Here is a 22,119-nt window from a genome sequence, read left to right on the forward strand (position 1 = left end):
GGTCGAATTCTATAAGAAATTTTCGGAAATATTGAGCCCACTCCTGATGAGGACCTTTAATGAGGCCAGAGAGAAAGGAACCCTCCCCCCAACAATGTCACAGGCTTTGACCTCACTCATTCTTAAACGATGGAAGGACCCGGAACATTGCGGGTCATACAGGCCGATTGTGCTTTTAAACGTGGATGTCAAATTGCTAGTTAAGATTCTGGCCACAAGAATTGAGGATTGCGTCCCAGGTGTGATAGAGGAAGACCAGACTTGGTTTGTTAAAGGCAGACAACTCAATACCAATGTCCGGAGACTTTTGAATATTATTATGATGCCCTCAGAGGGAGGGGAGGCGGAGGTGGTAACAGCGATGGACGCAGAGAAAGCCTTTGACTGGGTGGAGTGGGAGTACCTGTGGGAAACGCTGGGGAGGTTCGGTTTGGTGAGGGCTTTATTGGCTGGGTGAAATTGTTGTACCAGGCACCTGTAGCAAGTGTATGTACAAACCGGCTGAGGTCGGGGTACTTCGAGCTTCACCGGGGAACGAAGCAGGGGTATCCCCTCTCCCCGTTATTATTTGCCCTAGCCATAGAACCACTAGCTATGGCGCTGAGAGTCTCGAGGAACTGGCGAGACTGGTGGGGTGGGTGGGGGGTGCAGGACATCGGGTCTTGCTATACGCGGATGGTTTGCTCCTGTACATTTCGGACCCTGTGGAAGGGATGGGGAGGTTCTGCGGATCCTGAGGGATTTTGGTAATTTTTCAGGGTACAAACTGAACATGGGAAAGAGTGAGTTGTTTGTGATCCAGGCCAAAGGGCAGGAGGAGAGACTGAAAGAGCAGCCGCTCAGGATGGTAGAGAAAAGTTTTCGTTACCTGGGTATATAGGTGGCCAGGAAATGGGATGTCCTGCACAGGCTCAACCTGACCCAGTTGGTGGAGCAAATAGAAGGGGACTTTAAAAGGTGGGACATGCTCCCGCTGTCACTGGCAGGTAGGGTGCAGACCATGAAAATGACTGTCCTCCCCAGATTTTTGTTTGTCTTTCAGTGCCTCCCCATCTTCAGCCCAAAGGCCTTTTTTAAGCGGGTGAATAGGATCATTACGGGCTTTGTGTGGGTGAATAAAACCCCGCGAGTAAGGAGATCGCTGTTGGAGGGTAGTCGGGGGGAGGGGTGGGTTGGCGCTGCCAAACGTTCGCAACTACTACTGGGCGGCCAATATAGATATGATCAGGGAATGGGCGATTGGTTGGGGGGGGGGGGGGGGTTGGGGGGGGTGGGGGGGGGGGGGGGGGGGGGGGTTGGGGGGGGGTTGGGTGGGTGGGGGGGGGGTGGGGGGTGGGGGGGGGTAGCTGGAGGCGGCGTCATGTAAAGGTACTAGTCTGGGAGATTTGATAACAGCTCCTTTGCCGTTCTCGCCAACCCGTTACTCCGCAAGTCCGGTGATGGTGGCGACACTGCGGATCTGGGAACAGTGGAGGAAGTATAAGAGGGTGGAGGGAGCGTCGGTCTGGACCACGATATGCAACAATCACAGGTTTTTCCCGGGTAGGATGGATGGTGGATTCCAGAGCTGGGAGATCTGTTCATAGACTGAAGCTTGCCCTGTTTGAAGGCGCGAGAGGACAAATTTAATCTGCCGCCAGGAACGCCTTTAAATATCTGCAAATACGAGCCTTCCTGAAAAACAGGTAGTGGCCTTTCTGCCGCTGCCGCCTCTGAGGATACAGGACAGGGTGGTCTCCAGCACCTGGGTGGGGGAGGGGAGGGTGTTGGATATCTACCAGGAACTACAGGAGGCGGAGGAAACCCCGGTGGAGGAGCTCAAGGGCAAGTGGGAGGAGGAGCTAAGTAAGGAGTTGGAAGCGGGTCTGTGGGCAGAGGTCCTGGTCAGGGTTAATTCCTCCTCATCATGTGCCAGGCTCAGTCTAATTCAATTTAAGGTGGTCCACCGGGCACACATGACGGCAGCGAGAATGAGCAAGTTTTTTGGGGTAGAAGACAGTTGTATGAGGTACAAGGGCAGCCCTGCAAACCATGTCCACATGTTTTGGGCATGCCCGGAGCTTAGAGTGTTCTGGCAAGGGTTCGCGAGGGCAATGTCCAAGGTGCTTAACACACGGGTGGTGCCGAGTCCAGAGATAGCGATCTTTGGAGTGTCAGAAGGCCCAGGAGTTCAGGGGGTGAAAGAGGCCGACGTCTTGGCCTTTGCCTCCCTAGTAGCCCGGAGACGGATTTTATTAATGTGGAGGGACCCGAAGCCCCCGAGTGTAGAGACTTGGGTTGCCGACATGGCTGGGTTTCACAGCCTCGAGAAAATAAAGTTTGCCTTAAGAGGGTCGACGCAAGGGTTCTCTCGGATGTGGCAGCCGTTCATCGACTTTCTCGGGGAAAATTAAAATGTCAGCAGCAGCAATCCGTGTGGGTGGGGAGGGGGTGAGAGGTTCATTGGGATGGTGTGGGAAGACTGGGTCGTGTGGGGTAATGCCTATTTAATTGTTATTGTATATTCTCTTTTTGAACTATGTTAATGTTCACTCTAGTTTGTTTTGTTATTATGGTTACCACTTTTATTATGAAAAATTCTGCAAAACCTTAATAAAAATACTTTTAAAAAAAAAAAAGAAAAGCGATAGTGATAGGAGACTCGATAGTTCAGGGAATGGATAGGAGATTCTGTGGTCGCGAACGAGACTCCCGGAAGGTATGTCGCCGCCAGGGTCAGGGATTTCTCGGATCGAGTTTACAGGATTCTTAAGTAGGTGGGTGAGCAACCAGATGTCGTGGTGCACATTGCCACCAACAACATAGCTAAGAAAAGGGATGTGGATCTTAAAAAGTGATTTTAGGGAGTTGGGTTGGAAGCTAAAGAACAGGACGAGCAGAGTAGTAATCTCAGGATTGCTACCGGTGCCATGTGCTAGTGAGGCAAGGAACTGAGAGCGAGTGCAGCTGAACATGTGGCTACAGGGCTGATGTTGGAGGGAAGGCTTCAGATATGTAGATCATTGGCTGCCTTCTGGGGAAGGTGGGACCTGTATATGAGGGATGGGTTGCACCTTAACAGGAAGCGCACCAATATCCTGGGCAGGTGGTTTGCTAGAGCTCTTCGGGAGGGTTTAAACTAGTTTGGCAGGGGGATGGGAACCAGAGCTACGGATCAGAGGATAAGATAGCTGTTGAACAGGCAAAAATAGTGTGCAGCGAGTCTGTGAGGAATGATAGACAGTTGATAGGGCAAAGTTGCACTCAGTGGGATATGTTAAAGTGTGTCTGTTTCAGTGCATAGAGTATCATGAATAAGGGAGATGAACTTAGAGCATGGATCAGTACTTGGAACTACGATGCTGTGGCCATTATGGAGACATAGATTTCACAGGGGCAGGAATGGTTGTTAGATGTTCCGGGGTTTTGATGTTTTAAGAAGAATAGGGAGGGAGGTGAACGAAGAGGGGGAGTGGCACTGTTAATTAGAGAGTGCATCATAGCTGCAGAAAAGGAGGTAGTCGAGGAGGGGTTGTCTACTGAATCAGTATGGGTAGAAGTCAGAAACAAGAAAGGAGCAGTTACTTTATTGGGAGTTTTCTAGAAACCTCCCAATAGAAGCAGAGAGATGGAGGAACAGATTGGACGGCAGATCTTGGAAAGGTGCAGAGGTAACAGAGTTGTTGTCATGGGTGACTTCAGCTGCCCTAATATTGACTGGAACCTCTTTAGTGCAAATGGTTTAGATGGAGCAGATTTTGTCAGGTGTGTCCAGGAAGGATTCCTGACTCGATATGTAGATAGGCCAACTAGGGGGAAGGCCATATTGGATTTAATTCTTGGCAACGAACCAGGCCAGGTGTTAGATATGCCGGTGGGAAAGCATTTCAGTGACAGTGACCACAACTCATTAACCTTTACCATAGTCATGGAGAGGGATAGGAACAGACAGTAGGGGAAGGTATTTAATTGGGGGAGGGAAAATTATACAGCTATTAGATAGGAGCTGGGGAGCATAAATTGGGAACAGATGTTCTCGGGGAAATGCACAACAGTAATGTGAGGGTTGTTTAAGGAGCACTTGCTGCGAGCGCTGGATAGTTTGGTCCCACTGAGACAAAGGAGTGGCAAGGTGAAGGAGCCTTGGATGACAAGAGGTGGGGCTTCTAGTCAAGAGGAAGGAGGAAGCTTATATATGGTTGAGGAAGCAAGGAACTAGACCGGCTCTAGAGGAATACAAGATAGCCAAGAAGGAACTCAAAAATGGACTTAGGAGAGCTAGAAGGGGGCATGAAAAAGCCCTGGCGGGAAGGATTAGGGAAAACCCCAAGGCGTTCTACACTGAGGTGAGAAAGAAGAGGATGATCAGAGTGAGAGTAGGGCCGATCAGGGATAGTGGAGGGCACTTGCGCCTAGAGTCTGAGGACATAGGGGAGGCCCTAACTTAATATTTTACGTCTGTATTCACTAGAGAGTTGGACCTTGTTGCTCATGAGAACAGCGTGAACCAGGTTAATGGGCTCAAACAGGTTGATATTAAGCAGGAGGATATACTGGAAATTTTGAAAAGCCTCAGGATAGATAAGCCAGACGGGGTATTCCCAAGACTAATACGGGAAGCAAGGGAGGAGATTGCTGCACCATTGGCGATGATCTTTGCGTCCTCGCTCTCCACTGGAGTAGTACCGGATGATTGGAGGGAGGCGAATGTTGTTCCCCCGTTCAGGAAGGGAATAAGGAAATCCTTGGGAATTACAGATCAGTCAGTCTTGCGCCTGTGGTGAGCAAAAGACTGGAAAGGATCCTGAGAGATATGATTTATGATTATTTAGAGAAACATAGTTTGATTAAAGATAGTCAGCATGGCTTTGTGAGGGGCAGGTCATGCCTCACAACCCTCGTTGAATTCTTTGAAGATGTAACGAGACACATTGATGAAGGTCGGGCAATGAATGTGGTGTATATGGATTTCAGTAAGGCATTTGATAAAGTTCCCCATGGTAGGCTCATTCAAAAAGTCAGGGGGCACGGGATACAGGGAAATTTGGCTGTCTGGATACAGAATTGCTGGCCAAAAGAAGACAGCGACTGGTAATGGATGGAAAGTGGTGTCCCGCAGGGATCTGTCCTGGGACCACTGCTGTTTGTGGTTTTTATAAATGACTTGGATGAGGAAGTGAAGGGTGCGTTAGTAACTTTGCAGATCACTCGATGGTTGGTGAAGTTGTAGATGGTGTTAAGGGCTGTTGCAGGTTACAACAGGACATTGACAGGATGCAGAGCTGGGCTGAGAAGTGGCAGGTGGAGTTCAACCTAGATAAATGTGAAGCGATTGATTTTGGAAGGTCGAATTTGAATCCTTAATACAGGGTTCAAGGCAGCATTCTTGGAAGTGTGGAGGAACAGCGGGATCTTGGGGTCCACGTACATGGGTCCCTCAAAGTTGCACCCAGGTTGATAGGGTTGTTAAGAAGGCATATGGTGTGTTGGCTTTCATTAACAGGGGGATTGAGTTTAAGAGCCGCGTGGTTTTGCTGCAGCTTTATAAAACCTGGTTAGACCACAATTGGAATATTGTATCCAGTTCTGGTCACCTCATTATAAGACCATAAGACATAGGAGTGGAAGTAAGGCCATTCGACCCATCGAGTCCACTCCACCATTCAATCATGGTTGATTTCAACTCCATTTACCCGCTCTCTCCCCATAGCCCTTAATTCCTCGAGAAATCAAGAATTTATCAATTTCTGTCTTAAAGACACTCAATGTCCCGGCCTCCACCGCCCTCTGTGGCAATGAATTCCACAGACCTACCACTCTCTGGCTGAAGAAATTTCTCCTCATCTCTGTTCTAAAGTGACTCCCTTTTATTCTAAGGCTGTGCCCCCGCGTCCTAGTCTCCCCTGCTAATGGAAACAACTTCCCTACGTCCATCCTATCCAAGCCATTCATTATCTTGTACGTTTCTATTAGATCTCCCCTCAACCTCCTAAACTCCAATGAATATAATCCCACGATCCTCAGACGTTCATCGTATGTTAGGCCTACCATTCCTGGGATCATCCGTGTGAATCTCCGCTGGACCCGCTCCAGTGCCAGTATGTCCTTCCTGAGGTATGGGGCCCAAAATTGCTCACAGTATTCTAAATGGGGCCTAACTAGTGCTTTATAAAGCCTCAGAAGTACATCCCTGCTTTTATATTCCAAGCCTCTTGAGATAAATGACAACATTACATTTGCTTTCTTAATTACGGACTCAACCTGCAAGTTTACCTTTAGAGAATCCTGGACTAGGACTCCCAAGTCCCTTTGCACTTTAGCATTATGAATTTTGTCACCGTTTAGAAAATAGTCCATGCCTCTATTCTTTTTTCCAAAGTGCAAGACCTCGCACTTGCCCACGTTGAATTTCATCAGCCACTTCTTGGACCATTCTCCTAAACTGTCTAAATCTTTCTGCAGCCTCCCCACCTCCTCAATACTACCTGCCCCTCCACCTATCTTTGTATCATCGGCAAACTTGGCCAGAATGCCCCCAGTCCCGTCATCTAGATCGTTAATATATAAAGAGAACAGCTGTGGCCCCAACACTGAACCCTGCGGGACACCACTTGTCACCGGTTGCCATTCCGAAAAAGAACCTTTTATCCCAACTCTCTGCCTTCTGTCTGACAGCCAATCGTCAATCCATGTTAGTACCTTGCCTCGAATACCATGGGCCCTTATTTTACTCAGCAGTCTCCCGTGAGGCACCTTGTCAAAGGCCTTTTGGAAGTCAAGATAGATAACATCCATTGGCTCTCCTTGGTCTAACCTATTTGTTATCTCTTCAAAGAACTCTAACAGGTTTGTCAGGCATGACCTCCCCTTACTAAATCCATGCTGACTTGTCCTAATCCGACCCTGCACTTCCAAGAATTTAGAAATCTCATCCTTAACGATGGATTCTAGAATTTTGCCAACAACCGAGGTTAGGCTAATTGGCCTATAATTTTCCATCTTTTTTCTTGTTCCCTTCTTGAACAGGGGGGTTACAAAGGCGATTTTCCAATCCTCTGGGACTTTCCCTGATTCCAGTGACTTTTGAAAGATCATAACTAACGCCTCCACTATTTCTTCAGCTATCTCCTTTAGAACTCTAGGATGTAGCCCATCTGAGCCTGGAGATTTATCAATTTTCAGACCTTTTAGTTTCTCTAGCACCTTCTCCTTTGTGATGGCAACCATATTCAACTCTGCCCCCTGACTTTCCTGAATTGTTGGGATATTACTCATGTCTTCTACTGTGAAGACTGACGCAAAGTACTTATTAAGTTCCTCAGCTATTTCCTTGTCTCCCATCACTAGATTACCAGCGTCATTTTGGAGCGGCCCAATGTCTACTTTTGCCTCCCGTTTGTTTTTAATGTATTTAAAGAAACTTTTACTATCATTCCTAATGTTACTGGCTAGCCTACCTTCATATTTGATCCTCTCCTTCCTTATTTCTCTCTTTGTTATCCTCTGTTTGTTTTTGTAGCCTTCCCAATCTTCTGACTTCCCACTACTCTTTGCCACATTATAGGCTCTCTCTTTTGCCTTGATGCATTCCCTGACTTCCTTTGTCAGCCATGGCTGCCTAATCCTCCCTCTGATAACCTTTCTTTTCTTTGGGATGAACCTCTGCACTGTGTCCTCAATTACTCCCAGAAACTCCTGCCATTGCTGTTATACTGTCTTTCCCCCTAGGCTCTGCTTCCAGTCGATTTTCGTCAGTTCCTCCCTCATGCGCCTGTAATTACCTTTATTTAACTGTAAAACCTTTACATCTGATTCTACCTTCTTTCTTTCAAATTGCAGACTGAATTCTACCATATTATGATCACTGCTTCCTAAGTGTTCCCTTACTTTAAGGTCTTTTATCAATTCTGACTCATTACATAACACTAAGTCCAGAATAGCCTGTTCCCTCGTGGGCTCCATCACAAGCTGTTCCAAAAAGCCATCCTGTAAACATTCAATGAATTCCCTTTCTTTGGGTCCACTGGCAACATTATTTACCCAGTCCACCTGCATATTGAAGTCCCCCATGATCACTGTGACCTTGCCTTTCTGACATGCCCTTTCTATTTCGTGGTGCATTTTGTGCCCCTGGTCCTGACCACTGTCAGGAGGCCTGTACATAACTCCCATTATGGTTTTTTTGCCTTTGTGGTTCCTCAACTCTACCCACACAGACTCCACATCGTCTGACCCTATGTCGTTTAGTGCTATTGATTTAATTTCATTTCTAATTAACAAGGCAACCCCGCCCCCTCTACCCACCTCTCTGTCTTTTCGATAGGTTGTAAATCCCTGGATGTTTAACTGCCAGTCCTGAACCCCCTGCAACCACGTCTCTGTGAGGAAGGATGTGGTGTTTTGGCGAGTGTGCAGAGGAGATTTACTAAGATGCTGCCTGGACTGGAGGATATGTCTTATGAAGAAAGGTTGAGGAAGCTAGGGCTTTTCTGACTGGAGAGGAGGAAGAGAGTGACTTGATAGAGGTGTACAAGGTGATAAGAGGCATTGACAGAGTGGATAGCCAGAGACTTTTCCCCAGGGTGGAAATAGCCGTCATGAGGGGGACACAATTTTAAGGTGATTGGGGGAAGGTGTAGGGGAGATGTGTGAGGTCGATTCTTTACAGAGAGAGTGGTGGGTGCATGGAATGCACTGCAAGTGGAGGTGGTGAAGTCAGTGATTAGGGACATTAAGTGACTCTTGGACTGGCACATGGACAGCAGTAAATTGAAGGGTGTAGGTTAGGTTGATCTTAGATTAGGATAAGTGGTTGGCACGTCGTGGGCCGAACGGCCTGTACTGTGCTGTACTGTTCTATGTTCTATGTATGCTAATATTTTCTACAGGGCTAGACCTGCCCAAAAAACAAGGCCTGGACCTTAATATTTAGAACTTTCAGCCTCTGTGGATAAAGACTTCATGTCATTAGAAAATAAATAGACAAGGTTTGTTTGGGATAAAAACAAAGTGCTGGAAATGTTTGGGATTGCAAAATGTTTAACATAGAAAGCATGTCATCCTGTAACCAGTTATTATACTTGGAAATTCATTACAATTTCAATTGTAGTTTTATCCTGGCCAGAAGTGCAGCCTTTGTAATATATAAACTTCTGGCTTATTGGGGAGAGTGAGGGACTTGCAGCACGTGATTTGTGGTGCATCAAAGCTATGTTAGAAGAGAAATATATGCAGTTTGCAATTTATTGCCATTGGATATAAATAGAGCACTTTATTTACAAAATGAATATTAATGTTTGTGGGTGATAAAGGTATTGTGCACATTGGACTAATGCATATACATACAGCTGCTTGACTGTATTAGTTCAATTCTGCTTGTTCTGGCTTCAGATTTTGTAGTACAGGCGATTTGAATATTTCTCTGTCCTGTACTTAGTGTATGATGCTCATCTTCTCCATATGCTTTATCATAATTTTGTTGGACTTCTGTTCCAATTTCTTGGCTTAGCAGAACATACAGGGGTAATAATTAACAAAACTCTTGTGTGAATAATATGCTGTTGTGCACTGGGCTGAGAAGGTGAAGCAGGATGAAATGAGATAAATGAGGAAATTGTCATGTGACAATCACTTATGCTACAAATTAAATTTAAGTATCACTTGGCTCAAGAAAAGTGCTTTTTCTTTCAGAATCATTGAATTTTGCAGTGCAGCTGCAGGTCATTCAGTCCGTTGCTTGAAGGGGCTGCTGTTTATTTGCTGCTCTTAAAAGTTATTAATTATCCTTTCACATAGACAATAGGAGCAGGAGTAGGTTGTTCAGCCCTTCAAGTCTGTTCGGCCATTAGATATGATCGTGACTGATTCTCTAACTCAATGCCATACTCCACCACATACCCATTGATCAAAGTTTTATACACTTCAGAGATACCCTCTCATTCTTCTCAACTCCAGTGAATAAAGGCCTAGTCAACCCAACCTCTCTCGACATGACAATCCTGCCATCCCAGGAATCAGCCTGGTGAACCTTCGCTGCACTCTCTCTATTTCCTTTCTTGGGTAAGGAGACCAAATCTGCACATGATACTCCAGATGTGGTCCCACCAAGGCCCTGTGCAGCTGCAGTTAGACATCCTTGCTCCTTTACTCAGCAATGAAGACCAACATACCATTTGCCACCTTAACTACTTGCTGCACCTGCATTCTTGTTTTCAGTGATTGATGTATGAGGACTATCTATCACCATTTAAATAATACTCTGACATTGTTTTTCCGATCGAAGTGGACAACTTCAACACTTATCCAGATTATACTGCATCTGCCATATATTTTCTCATTCAGTCAACTTGTTTAAATCACCTTGAAGCCCCTTTATCAGCAAACTGTTACATTTGTCTCCCTCACCCAAATTATTAATCTATATATTATGTATAGCTGGGAGCGAAGCACTGATCCCTGTGGTACACCACTAATCACCACTGCCTGCCATTCTGAAAAAGACCCCTACAACCCTGTTTCTTGCCTGCTAAACAATTCTCAAAACATGCCAGTTTATTACCCCCAACCTATGTTCTTAAAGTTTACACACTAACCTCTTATGTGGGACTTTATCAAAAGTTTTCTGAGAATGCAAATGCACCACATCCCACCAGTTGTCCCTCACTTATTTCGCAAGTTATGTCCTCAAAAGTAGGTTTGTCAAACATGATTTCCCTTTCATCAAACCATATTGACTTTGTCTAAACACATTGATATTTCCTAAGTGTCTGGTTATCACAACCTTTATAATAGACTCTCGGACTTTGCCTGCTAGGTGGGGATACGGTGGTTAGGTCGGGGAAATTGGTTTAGGTTAGGGTGCTCTTTCAGAGGGTTGGTCCAGACTTAATGGGCTGAATGTCCTCTCTCTGCACTGTAGGGGTTCTCTGATGTTCGACTAACTGGTCTGTAATTCCCTGTTTTGTTCCTCCCTCTGTTTTTAAATAGTGAGGTTACATTTGCCACCTTACGATCTGCAGGAACTGTTCCATAATCTACAGAATTTTGAAAGATGACAACCAATGCATGCACTATTTCCATGGCCGCCTCCTTTAGTGCTCTGGGATGTAGATTATAAAGCCCTTGGGATTTATTGGCTTTCAATCCCATTAATTTCTCCAGTACTTATTTTGTGATACTAATTTCCTTCAGTTCCTCCTTCTCACTGGACCCTAGGTTTCATGGCATTTCTGGGAAGTTATTGGTATCTTCCCCCATGAAGTCACAACTAAATTAGTTGTTTCATCATTTTGGACTGTAAGAGATCTGCATTTGTCTTCACAAATCTTTTTCTTTTTGCATACTTAAGTTTTTACAGTCCACTTTTATGTTCCTTGCAGGTTTACTCGCATGCCCTTTTTTTGCCCTCCAAATCAATGTCTTAGTCCTCAGTTTGCTAAATTCTAAGCCGTTCCCAATCCTCAGGCTTGTTACGTTTTCTAGAAGCAGTATATTACTTCTCTTTTGGATCTAATCCTATCCTTAATTTCTTTGTCAGCCGTGATTGGACTGCTTTTCCAGTTGTATTTTTGTGCCAGAAAGAAATGTGCAAGGGTTGCAATACAAACATTTATTGCTTCAGTATTAACCATTGCCTATCTACTGTCATGCCTTTTAATGCAGTTCCCCAATCTATCTTAGCCAACTCATGCCTCATACCTTCGTAGTTTCTTTTCTTTAGATTTAGGAACCTAGTTTTGGATTGGGCTACTTCACTTTCCATCCTCATGAAGAATTCTATAATGTTATGGTCTCTTCCCTAAAGGACCGCTGTACAACAAGATTATTAATTAACCCCTTCTCATTGCACAGTACCAAATCTATGATAGCACGTTCCCTTGTTTGTTCCTCAACTGGTCTCAAAAAAAATCTCGTGCACACTCCAGGAATTCAGCTGCCACAGTAGTATTGCTAATTTGGTTTTCCCACTCTAAATGTAAGTCACCCATGATTATTGCAGTACCCATGTCTCATGCATCTCTAATTTTCTGTTTAATGTCATCCCCTTCAGACTTCTTTTTACTTTTCGCCAGTCCTTCCTAAATATCAAAGACACTGAGTATTCAATTCTCAGCCTTGGTCACCCTGCAACCATGTCTCCATAATCATATCATATATCCATGTGCATTTCTTTGCACTTGTCAATTTTCTCCATGCATTCAGATACAATGCCTTTAGACTTGTCTTTTTGACATTTCACTCATTCATTTTTGTGCTATTGCCCTATTTGCTGCTAGCCCCTATTTCATCTGCCTTCCATTTTTGTTTCTACTTTTCTGCCTCATTTCTATCTTTGATTTCCTCTCTTCTGTCTCCCCACTCATGACCCCATCACCCTGCCGCTCTAGCTTAAGCCCTCCCCCTCAGTATGAACAAATGCCTCTGCAAGGATATTGATCTTGGTCCTGTTGGGGTGCAACCAATCCAGCTTGTCCCCAGAATTGGTCCCCATGCTTCAGGAATCTAAATCTCTTCCTACTACACCATTTCCCCAGCCTTCATTCATCTGGTCTATTCTACAATTCTTGATCTCGCTAGCACGTGGTGCTCGGAGTGATCCTGAGATTGCTACCTTTGAGCTCCTGCCTTTTAATTTATTTCCAAGCTCCACATATTCTACTTTCAGGACCATATCCCTCTTTTTACTCATGTTGGTATTGATACGCACCATGATCTCAAGCTGTTGATCTACAGTTGCTCTATGACATCCTTGATCCTATCACCAGGGAAGCAACATACCATCCTGGTTTCACGTTTGTGGTTGCAGAAATGTCTATCTGTTTCTCTTGCAATTAAAGCCCCTATTGCTCTCCCACTCTTTTTTTTTAACCTTTATCGTGCCACAGCTCTTGCTGCATTCCTCTGAGAAAACATCTCCCCTGGCAGTAACGAAAACGGATATCTGTCAGGGAGGGAGATAGACCCGGGGGACTCCTGCACTACCTGCCTTGTGTTTTTATTCCGTCTGTCTGTCACCTATTCCCTTTCAGCCTGTGCACTCCTTACCTGCGGTGTGACCACCTCACTGTACATGTTATCGATGAAGATCGCATCCTTGGAGATGCTCCACAGTGACACTAGTTGCAGCTCGAGCTCTGAAGTGCGGATTTTGAGTAGCTGCAGCAGGAGACACTTGCTGCAGTGTGCCAGATTTCCCACATTGCACTGGATGAGCACTCCACATGGCTGAGCTTTCCTGCCAGACTTACCCTTAATTTCCGCCCTTTGCTTTTACTTCCATATGGATGATAATGGAATAGTGTAGATGGGCTTTAGATTGCTTTCACAGGTCGGCGCAACATCGAGGGCCGAAGTACTGCGCATTACAGTACTGCGCTGTAATGTTCTATGTTCTATCTATGCGCCTATGTCCTTTTTCTTGAACACTTCTTTTTAAACAGAGATGTTACTTTGATGTGCCAATATCACTTCAGGGTCCAGCAAAAGCATTCAGCAAACACATTTTCTTCCCATCACAAAACAAGGTAATGAATTTGATAACGGTTGCAGGATTGCACTTGGACCAACATTTAGAATTTCTCTCGTTGGCATCATAATGTAACAGTGTGGACAATCTTGCTTTCATCAAGCCAGGCAGCAGCAAAGAGGAACAGAATTAAAAGTTTCAGTGTTTTAATCATCAGAACTCATTCTGATGAAACTGTACCCAAATAGCTCTTACTAAAGCCACAAATTACATCATGTGTGATTGTGGCTAAGATAACGTATCCCTCCTCATCCATCTTGACCTGTCTGCAACCGTTGAAATGGTTGACTGCATAATCCTCCAATGTCTCTGCACTGGGAGGGGCTGCGGTTGCCTGGTTCCATTCTTCGTACTCTAATTATAGACAGAACATTATTTGGAATGGTTTTCTTCCCCACTGCTGTAGTTACCCTCAACCTGTGCTCATCCAAAACTCTGCTGCCTGTATCCTTACTCAGACCAAGTCCTGTTCATTCAACAGCCTTGCGCTGACTGACCTGGATTGTCTCCCAATTTAGCAACGCCTCCATTTTGAAATTCTTGCCTCTATGTTCAGCTACTTCGGGGGCCTGACCCCTCCACCTTGCCATCTCCTTCAGGCCCACAACTCTATCAAGATATGAGTGCATCTAATTCTGGTCCATTGGGCACCTCTGAATTTATTTGCTCAACCATCATTTAAAATATGAGAATAAGCCAGGAAGAAATATGAAAACAAGGCAGTGAGAGCTTCTACAAGTATATTTGTATATTTCTTCATGATAGAAGATACAAAAAGCATCTCAAGAATAGTAGAAAATCAAGGGGCAGAAGGGAGGAGGAACTTAAAACAATCACCATCACTGAAGGAAAAAGTTCTCGGTAAACTAATGGGACTAAAGGCTGACGGGTACGCTGGACCTGATGGCCTGCACTCTAGGGTCTTAAAAGGATTGGCTGGAAGTATAGTCGATGCATTGGTTGTAATCTTCCAAAATTTCCTAGATCTGGCAAAGTACCAGTGTGTTGGAAAACCATAAATATAACATTTCTATTCAAGAAAGAAAGGAAACAGAAAGGAGGAAACTGAAAGGCAGTTAGCCAAACATCTGTCATTGGGAAAATGCTGGAATCCATTATTAAACAAGTAATAACAGCACATTTGTAATCATCATACAGTCGGAGTCAACATGTTTTCATTTCCCATTTAAGACCGAGGTGAGAAGGGAATTTTAATCAACAATACTATCATAGCTCCACACTATGGTACTGGGCAAGCCATCATTACCACGAGTAATGTTTCTGCCCGGATTTGAACCAGAGACCTTCAGCATGTCAAGCAAACGTGATAACGATTACGCTACAGGGATTTCTTCATTCAAGGTCATTAATCTTTGGACTATACCATGGAGAACAGTGGAGGCTGAATCATTGAACCTATTTAAACTTAAACGAGGGAGTCAAAGGTAGTGAGGGAAAGACAAGAAAGTGGAATTAAAGCTACATTTGAATCAGCAGTGATCTTAATGTACTGCGGAGTAGGCTTGAGGGGCTAAATGGTCAACTTCTCCCATCTCATGTTCTTGTTGGTGTCTGTGCCTTCAGCTACCTAAGCATAAATTCCCTGCCTCATTCCCTTTCTCCCTCCTTTGGGACACACCTTAAACATGACCACTTTTACCAAACTTTTGATCATCTGCCCCTAGTATCAGCTTACTTGGCTTTGTGTCATATTTTGCTCCTGCGCTGTGCCTTGGGACTTTTTTTTATTCCATTAAAGGTGCTATATAAATATAAGTTGATGTGTTATGAATCACCCAGCAGCACCACGATGAATAAAATAGAAACCTCTTCTATTGCTATTCGGAAATGCAGTGAATAATTGTACGTTGCAGTACTGCTGGCAGAGGGGGAGGATGCTTTACTAGAATGCTGATAGACAAAATGGTGCTCAAATGGCATTTCACCTGGCACACAATTATGGTCCCAGGAGATGGTCTGGAAGACCAAAACAAGGATTCAATGCTCACTGTATTTATTGAAAATGGGAAGCAATTTTAAATGGCTTATTCATCAAAAACTGAATCGAGCATTTTTCCCATACGGGGTGATGAATCAAACATTCATGTAATTTTAAAAGGATGCTTTGCAATGCAAGCACCACAACTCAGTGTTATAAGTGCAATCATGAACCAACACCAACAAAAACCTGCCGCTTAAATGTATTCTCAGTAGGGCCGTGATATCTTTAACTCACCGGTTTTATTTGTTTTTCCACCATGTTCAGTTCATTGCCAAAAGGTCTGGATACAAGATCAGTTTTTTAAAGTCTTGGGGTTAATTGTGTGCTTTCTCCTTTCACTAGGATTTCTTTCACTCTTTTCAGAAATGCTCCATTTGTGGAGATTAATTGAGGATTAAATTATGTGGTGTAATTGAAAGGTTGACTGAATTTTCTGTCCTATTGGATTGAAGTTGCGCCTTGATGTAGCTTAGACATGTGGTATGCTTAGACTTCACCTTCAATCTATAATATCCTCACTTTGCTTCTGAACCTTTAAAGAAGAATTATTTTCAAAGTGTCAGCTTGGCTCAGTTTGTGTACTTTTGTCTCATGAATCAGGAAGTTGTGGGCTCCAATTGCACTTCAGGGCAATAGGGCATGTAATGTAAACTGATCTAGGACTCTGCTGAGGGAGGTTCTGCCTCTTCAGATAAAAATACTAAAGTGAGGGAGCACACAAATACAGACAAGCTATGTCTCTTGAACATTATCAAGAATAGATGAACTACCTCACTATTTCTAACCCGTTAACTTCTCCATCACAAAGATCGATCCGATCCACTCTAGTAACAAGGTGATGCACCGTCAATTGCCACGAGACGAGAATGGTGGAACAATCGAGGCTTTATTGAACAAGATTTGTGCCTCCTGTAGCTGGAACCAGAATGGCTGCAGCGCCGGAGAGCGTACACTTTTATACACCGCCTGCTGGGCGGAGCCAGCAGGCAGGGATGTAACATTGTACCTCTAATATACGGGCAGTGCCGTAATACATATAATATACATGAGTGGTGACTACCACATTCACACCCTGTTTTAAAAAAAGAGTCCAGCGGGGGTAGTGGAAATATTACAAGTTAAGTCTGTCGGGGGCTTTGACCCTCCCCTGCGATCGCCTCAGTCCTGGTGGTGATGTGGACGCCGACTGGGTCACCTGCGACTCCGGGAGCGCGTTGTCCTCGTCTTTGTCACCCCTGAGTGGAACCAGTAAGAGGACAGATCCTGTTGGTGTGGGGGCTGTGGTGAGGTTTGCTGGAGGGATGGTGAGTGGCACCGGGGTGAATGAGGCAACCGGGGGGTGAGGGGGGTGGGGTGGGGAGGTCCAGCGGGTGCCAGGTCCCGGAGGGAGACTGTGTCTTGGCGCCCGTCGGGGTATGCCACGTAGGCGTACTGCGGGTTTGAATGTAAGAGGTGGACTTTTTCGGCCAAAGGGTTCATTTATGGGTCTGCACATGCTTCCGAAGGAGGACGGGTCCAGGAACTGTCAGCCATGTTGGGAGCGAGACCCCAGAGGTGGACATCCTGGAGAAGGCAAACGCACGTTTGTGAGGGGTCTCATTAGTCGCGGTGCAGAGGAGCGACCGGATGGAGTGGAGTGCGTTGGGGAGGACCTCCTGCCAGCGGGAGACCGGGAGATTTTTAGACCGCAGACCATCCCGTTCTCCCTCTCCACCTGCCTGTTTCCCCGGAGGTTGTAGCTGGTCGTCCTGCTCGAGGCGATGCCCTTGCTGAGCAGGAATTGATGCAGCTCATCGCTCATGAAAGAGGATCCCCGATCACTGTGGATGTAGGTGGGGAAACCGAGTGAAGATGCTGTGCAGGGCTATGATTACCGTGGCAGAAGTCCTATCGGGGCATGGGATGGCGAAAGGGAACCGGGAGTACTCCTCAATCACGTTCTGGAAATACGTGTTGCGGTTGGTGGAGGGGTGGGGCCCTTTGAAGTCCACGCTGAGGCGTTCAAAGGGGCGGGAGGCCTTCACCAGGTGTGCTCTGTCTGGCTGGTAGAAGTGCGGCTTGCATTTTGCGCAGACTTGGCAGACTCTGGTGACGGTCCTGACCTCCTCAATGGGCTAGGACAGGTTGGGGATTTTGATAAAATGGAAGAACCAGGTGACCACCGGGTGGCAGAGGTCATAGTGGAGAGCCCGGAGTCGGTCCACTTATGCGCTGGCACATGTACCGTGGGATAGGGCATCAGGGGGCTCGTTCAGCTTCCCTGGGCGATACAAGATCTCATAATTATAGGTGGAGAGCTCGATCCTCCACCTCAAGATCTTGTCATTTTTGATCTTGCCCCGCTGTGTATTATTAAACATAAAGGCAACTGACCGTTGGTCAGTTAGGAGTGTGAATCTCCTGCTGGCCAGGTAATGCCTCCAATATCGCACAGCTTCCACAATGGCTTGGGCCTCCTTTTCGACAGAGGCGTATAGAATTTCGGAGGCATGGAGGGTGCGGGAAAAGAAGGCCATAGGTCTGCCCACCTGGTTGAGGGTGGCGGCCAGAGCCACGTCCGATGCAGAGCTCTCCAGCTGAAAGGGGAGGGACTCGTCGACCGCGTGCATCGTGGCCGTGGCGATGTCCGCCTTGATGCGGTTGAAGGCCTGGTGGGCCTCAGCCGTCAGGGGAAAAACTGTGGACTGGATGAGTGGGCGGGCCTTGTCTGCTTATTGTATGTGAGATTAAGGAGTTTGGCGGTATGGAGGAATTTTTGGACGTTTGCGTCGTTGTCCTGCTGATCATGGCCGCAGATGGTGACGTTATCTAGGTACGGGAAGGTGGCCCGTAGACCTTACCAGTCAAACATTCGGCCCATCTCTCGCTGGAAGGTGGAGACCCCATTAGTGATGCCAAAAGAAACCCTAAGGAAGTGGTAGAGGCGGCCATCTGCTTTGAACAGTGTATTGGCGGTCCTCCGGGTGGATGGGGAGCTTGTGGTAGGCGGTCTTCAAGTCGACTGTAGAGAAGACTCAATACTGCGCAATCTGATTGACCAAATCAGATATGCGTGGGAGGGGGTACGCGTCGAGCTGCATGTACCGATTGATGGTCTGACTGTAGTCAATGACCATCCTGTGCTTATCCCCACCACTTGAGCTCTCCAGGGGCTGTTGCTGGCCTCAATGATCCCTCCCGCAGAAGCCGTTGGCCTTCGACCTGATGAAGGTCCTGTCCTGGGCACTGTATCGTCTGCTCCTGGTGGCGACGGGTTTGCAGTCCGGGGTGAGTTCGCGAACAGGGAAGGTGGACCGACCTTAAGGGTCGTGAGGCTGCAGACAGTGAGGGGGGGGGGTTAGGGGTCCGCCGAATTTTAAAGTAAGGCTTTGGAGGTGGCATTGAAAATCCAGGCCGAGTAACAGGGCAGTGCAGAGGTGGGAGGACGTAGAGCCAGAAGTTGCTGGACTCTACACCCTGGACGGTGAGGGTTGCGCTACAATACCCCCGGATCTCCACGGAATGGGATCTGGAGGCCTGGGAGATTGTCTGGGTGACGGGGTGTACCATGAGGGAGCAGTGCCTTACTGTAGTGGGGTGGATGAAGTTCTCTGTGCTCCTGGAGTCAAAAAGGCAGGTCGTCTCGTGCCCATCGATCCTCACCGTCATGGTCGCGAGGTTGCGGGGCCGGGACTGACCCAGGGTGATAGAGGCGAGCTGCGGAAGATGCTGGGAGCGCCCGGGCTGGTCAGCGGTGGCGGAGGTAGCAGCAGGCTGAACGGCCAGACAAGCAGAGGTCCTGAGGCGCAGTCCAAAATGGCGCCAATGATGGCAGCTCCCACTGGCTGCACGTGGCTTGCGGTGAGGAAGATGGCGGCACCCATGGGCCGCACGTAGCTTGCGAAGGGGAAAATGGCGGCGCCCCTGGGTCGCACGTGGGGGGTGTAGAAACGCCGGGCCTGGAAACAGCGGCGACCGACCGGGCCTGGCAAACTGAAACATAGTGTCCTTTCTCCCCAGACCCGTTGCAGGTCGCGCTCCGCGCAGCGTTACCTGAGGTGCTTGTTTTGCTGAAAAATAACACTTGGGTTTGGGGGGGGGGGGTTGGTTGCGGGGGTGGGGGGCAGGCAGAGTTGGCTGGCTGCTGCACGGCGCAGGATTGCGGTGAGCTGGAGTCGGCAGTTGGTGGGCCCATGATGCCCACGAGGGTGCTGCGCGGTCGGGGGCGTAGGACTGAACGTTACGGGAGGCCACTTCTAACGAATTAGCGAGCTGCCTAGTCTCCGCAAGATCGAGCGTACCCCCTTCCAGTAGCCGCTGGCAAACGTACTTAGACTTCGTGCCCGTGACATAAGCGTCTCTAATTAAAAGTTTGGTGTGCTGGACTGCCGAAACTGCCTGGCAGTCACAGTTCCTACCTAGGATCTGCAGGGCAAGCAAGAAATCGTCCAGAGTCTCCCCGGGGAGTTGCTGTCTTGTGGCCAGGAGGTGCCTGGCGTACACTTGGTTCACCGGTCGAACGTAATGTCCCTTCAGGAGCGCCATCGCTTCGGAGTAAGTGGGCGCATCCTGTGGAAAGATATTAGTACTCACCCGTGAATAGAGAACTTGGAGCTTCTGCAAGTCCAAGGGTTCTTCAGCGGCTGCTCTGAGGTAGCCTTCGAAGCAGGCTAGCCAGTGGTCGAAGATGGACGTGGCGTTGGCTGCTCGAGGGCTCAGCTGCAGGTGATCAGGCTTGGTGCGGAGCTCCATCATTTAAAAAACTTGTTCAATAAATTGATGCACCGTCAATTACCACAAAGACGAGAATGGAAGAACAATCGAGGCTTTATTGAACAAGATGTTGTGCCTCCTGTAGCTGGAACCAGAATGGCTGCAGCGCCGGAGAGTACACACTTTTATACGCTGCCTGCTGGGGGAAGCTAGCAGACAGGGATGTACCATTGTACCTCTAATATGCGGGCAGTGCCGTAATACATATAATATACACTAGTGGTGACTACCACACAAGGCATGTATCTATCCTGCTCCAGTTTTTGCTGAAACCTCCACGCTTTTATTATCTCCTATCTCAACTGTTCTGACTCCTCCATCCTGGCAGGCATCCAACCTTCCATTCTCCATAAACTTCATCTCATCCAAAGTTCTGTTGCCCATATCCTAAGCTATATCAAGTTTCCTGCACCCATCTGCCTATGCTCGCTGGCCTACATTGGTTCCCAGATTAGCAGCGTCTCTGTTTTAATATTCTCATCCTCGTGCACGAATACCTCCGTGGCCTCGCCCCTCACTCCCTTCTACCTCTTTGACCAAAATTCTAACCATCTGCCATAATATCTGCTCGTTTGGCTCTGACTTCTGTCAAATTGCACTCCTTTTAAATGCCTTCAGAACTGTTGCTACTTTTAAAGATGCTGTGCAAATATAAGTTGTTTGCTATGGTCAAAATAACTGCTACATTGTCAGTGCAAGTGAAGAGGGGGAGTGCATACCTTCTCCATACTGTTTTAACTTAATGTTATTACAATTATGTCACACTTCCTTGAGAGGCTTTACTCTGGCTGATTGATGCTCTATAACTACAAAACTGGAAAACAAATCCTTTTATTAATAGTTTCCAGTTCTGCCTCAACTTCATGGGTGAGGCTAACAACTAAAGGTAGTACATAGAGTGCACCTGTTGACGTCGAGAATGAGCTGGTTGAGTGAGGGGGTGGGAATACTTATGAAAGGTGTGGGCAGGCCCTGGCCAATCACCGTACATATGTTCTGGTCCTGCTCAAAGTTGGAGCAATTTTGGAGGTTGTTCTTCAGCACCATGCCGCGGTCGTGCATGTGGATTTGCTGCGCTGTCCTCTGGGGGCCATATTTGGGGTTTCTGACTTGCTGAAGTTGCAGTTTTGGTTGGGGGGGGAGCGCAGATGTTTTAGTCTTGTTGATCGTTTGCAGGTGGGTCCTGTTGGGGTGGAGGTCAGTTTTGCCATACTGTGCTTCGGTGAGGCAGGGGGATCTAATAGATTTGTATTTGGAAAAGGTGAAATTTGCTTTGAGGAGGGCGAGTGAGGGGTTCTACATTTCCAGAAACTGGTTACTGTCAACTGCTAAGGGGGAGTGTGTCGGGGAGATGCAGCAAAGTGGGATGTTTGATTGAGGGTATCTGGGGTGCGTGGTTTGGGGGGGTTTATGTTGGGTTTGCTTTGTCATGTTGTGTGTTTCAAACGTTAAAATAATAAAATTTTGAATAAAAATAATTTTTTTAAAAGTGTTTTCAGCTCACTGAGGAGTAGTGTTTCAGGCCAATCCACATCCAGCAACCTACTCTGAAAACTCTTCTCGCACGTTTGTGAGTGTTCCACAACATTCTAAAATATTCAACTTTCTGGATAAAACAAGCCACAGCATTCTTTAAAAAAAAAAGTCAATTTGCCCTAACTCAAGTTTTATTGAAATCCATCTGATAGTTTTTGCGATTATATATAGCAGTCCTTTTCAGTGCCGACTGTAATAACAATAGTGCCTGTGTTAAAAGTACATTTTACATACTATGCTCTTGAGGAAGAGTTGAGGCCTTAAGATTCCTTTTCTTAAAATTCATGCCATTTAAGTTTTAGTTTCAAGGTTGGCATGGAATTTT

The 22,119-nt window shown here is 46.7% G+C and overlaps 1 protein-coding gene across 2 annotated transcripts in view; it reads left to right on the plus strand.

Moving 5' to 3' along the window:
- Positions 1–22,119, plus strand: part of map2k4a (mitogen-activated protein kinase kinase 4a) — a 213,090-nt gene that overhangs the window by 104,324 nt on the left and 86,647 nt on the right. The window lies entirely within an intron of this gene.

Source organism: Scyliorhinus canicula, chromosome 18 (assembly GCF_902713615.1).
Source record: "Scyliorhinus canicula chromosome 18, sScyCan1.1, whole genome shotgun sequence".
NCBI classification, from domain to species: domain Eukaryota; kingdom Metazoa; phylum Chordata; class Chondrichthyes; order Carcharhiniformes; family Scyliorhinidae; genus Scyliorhinus; species Scyliorhinus canicula.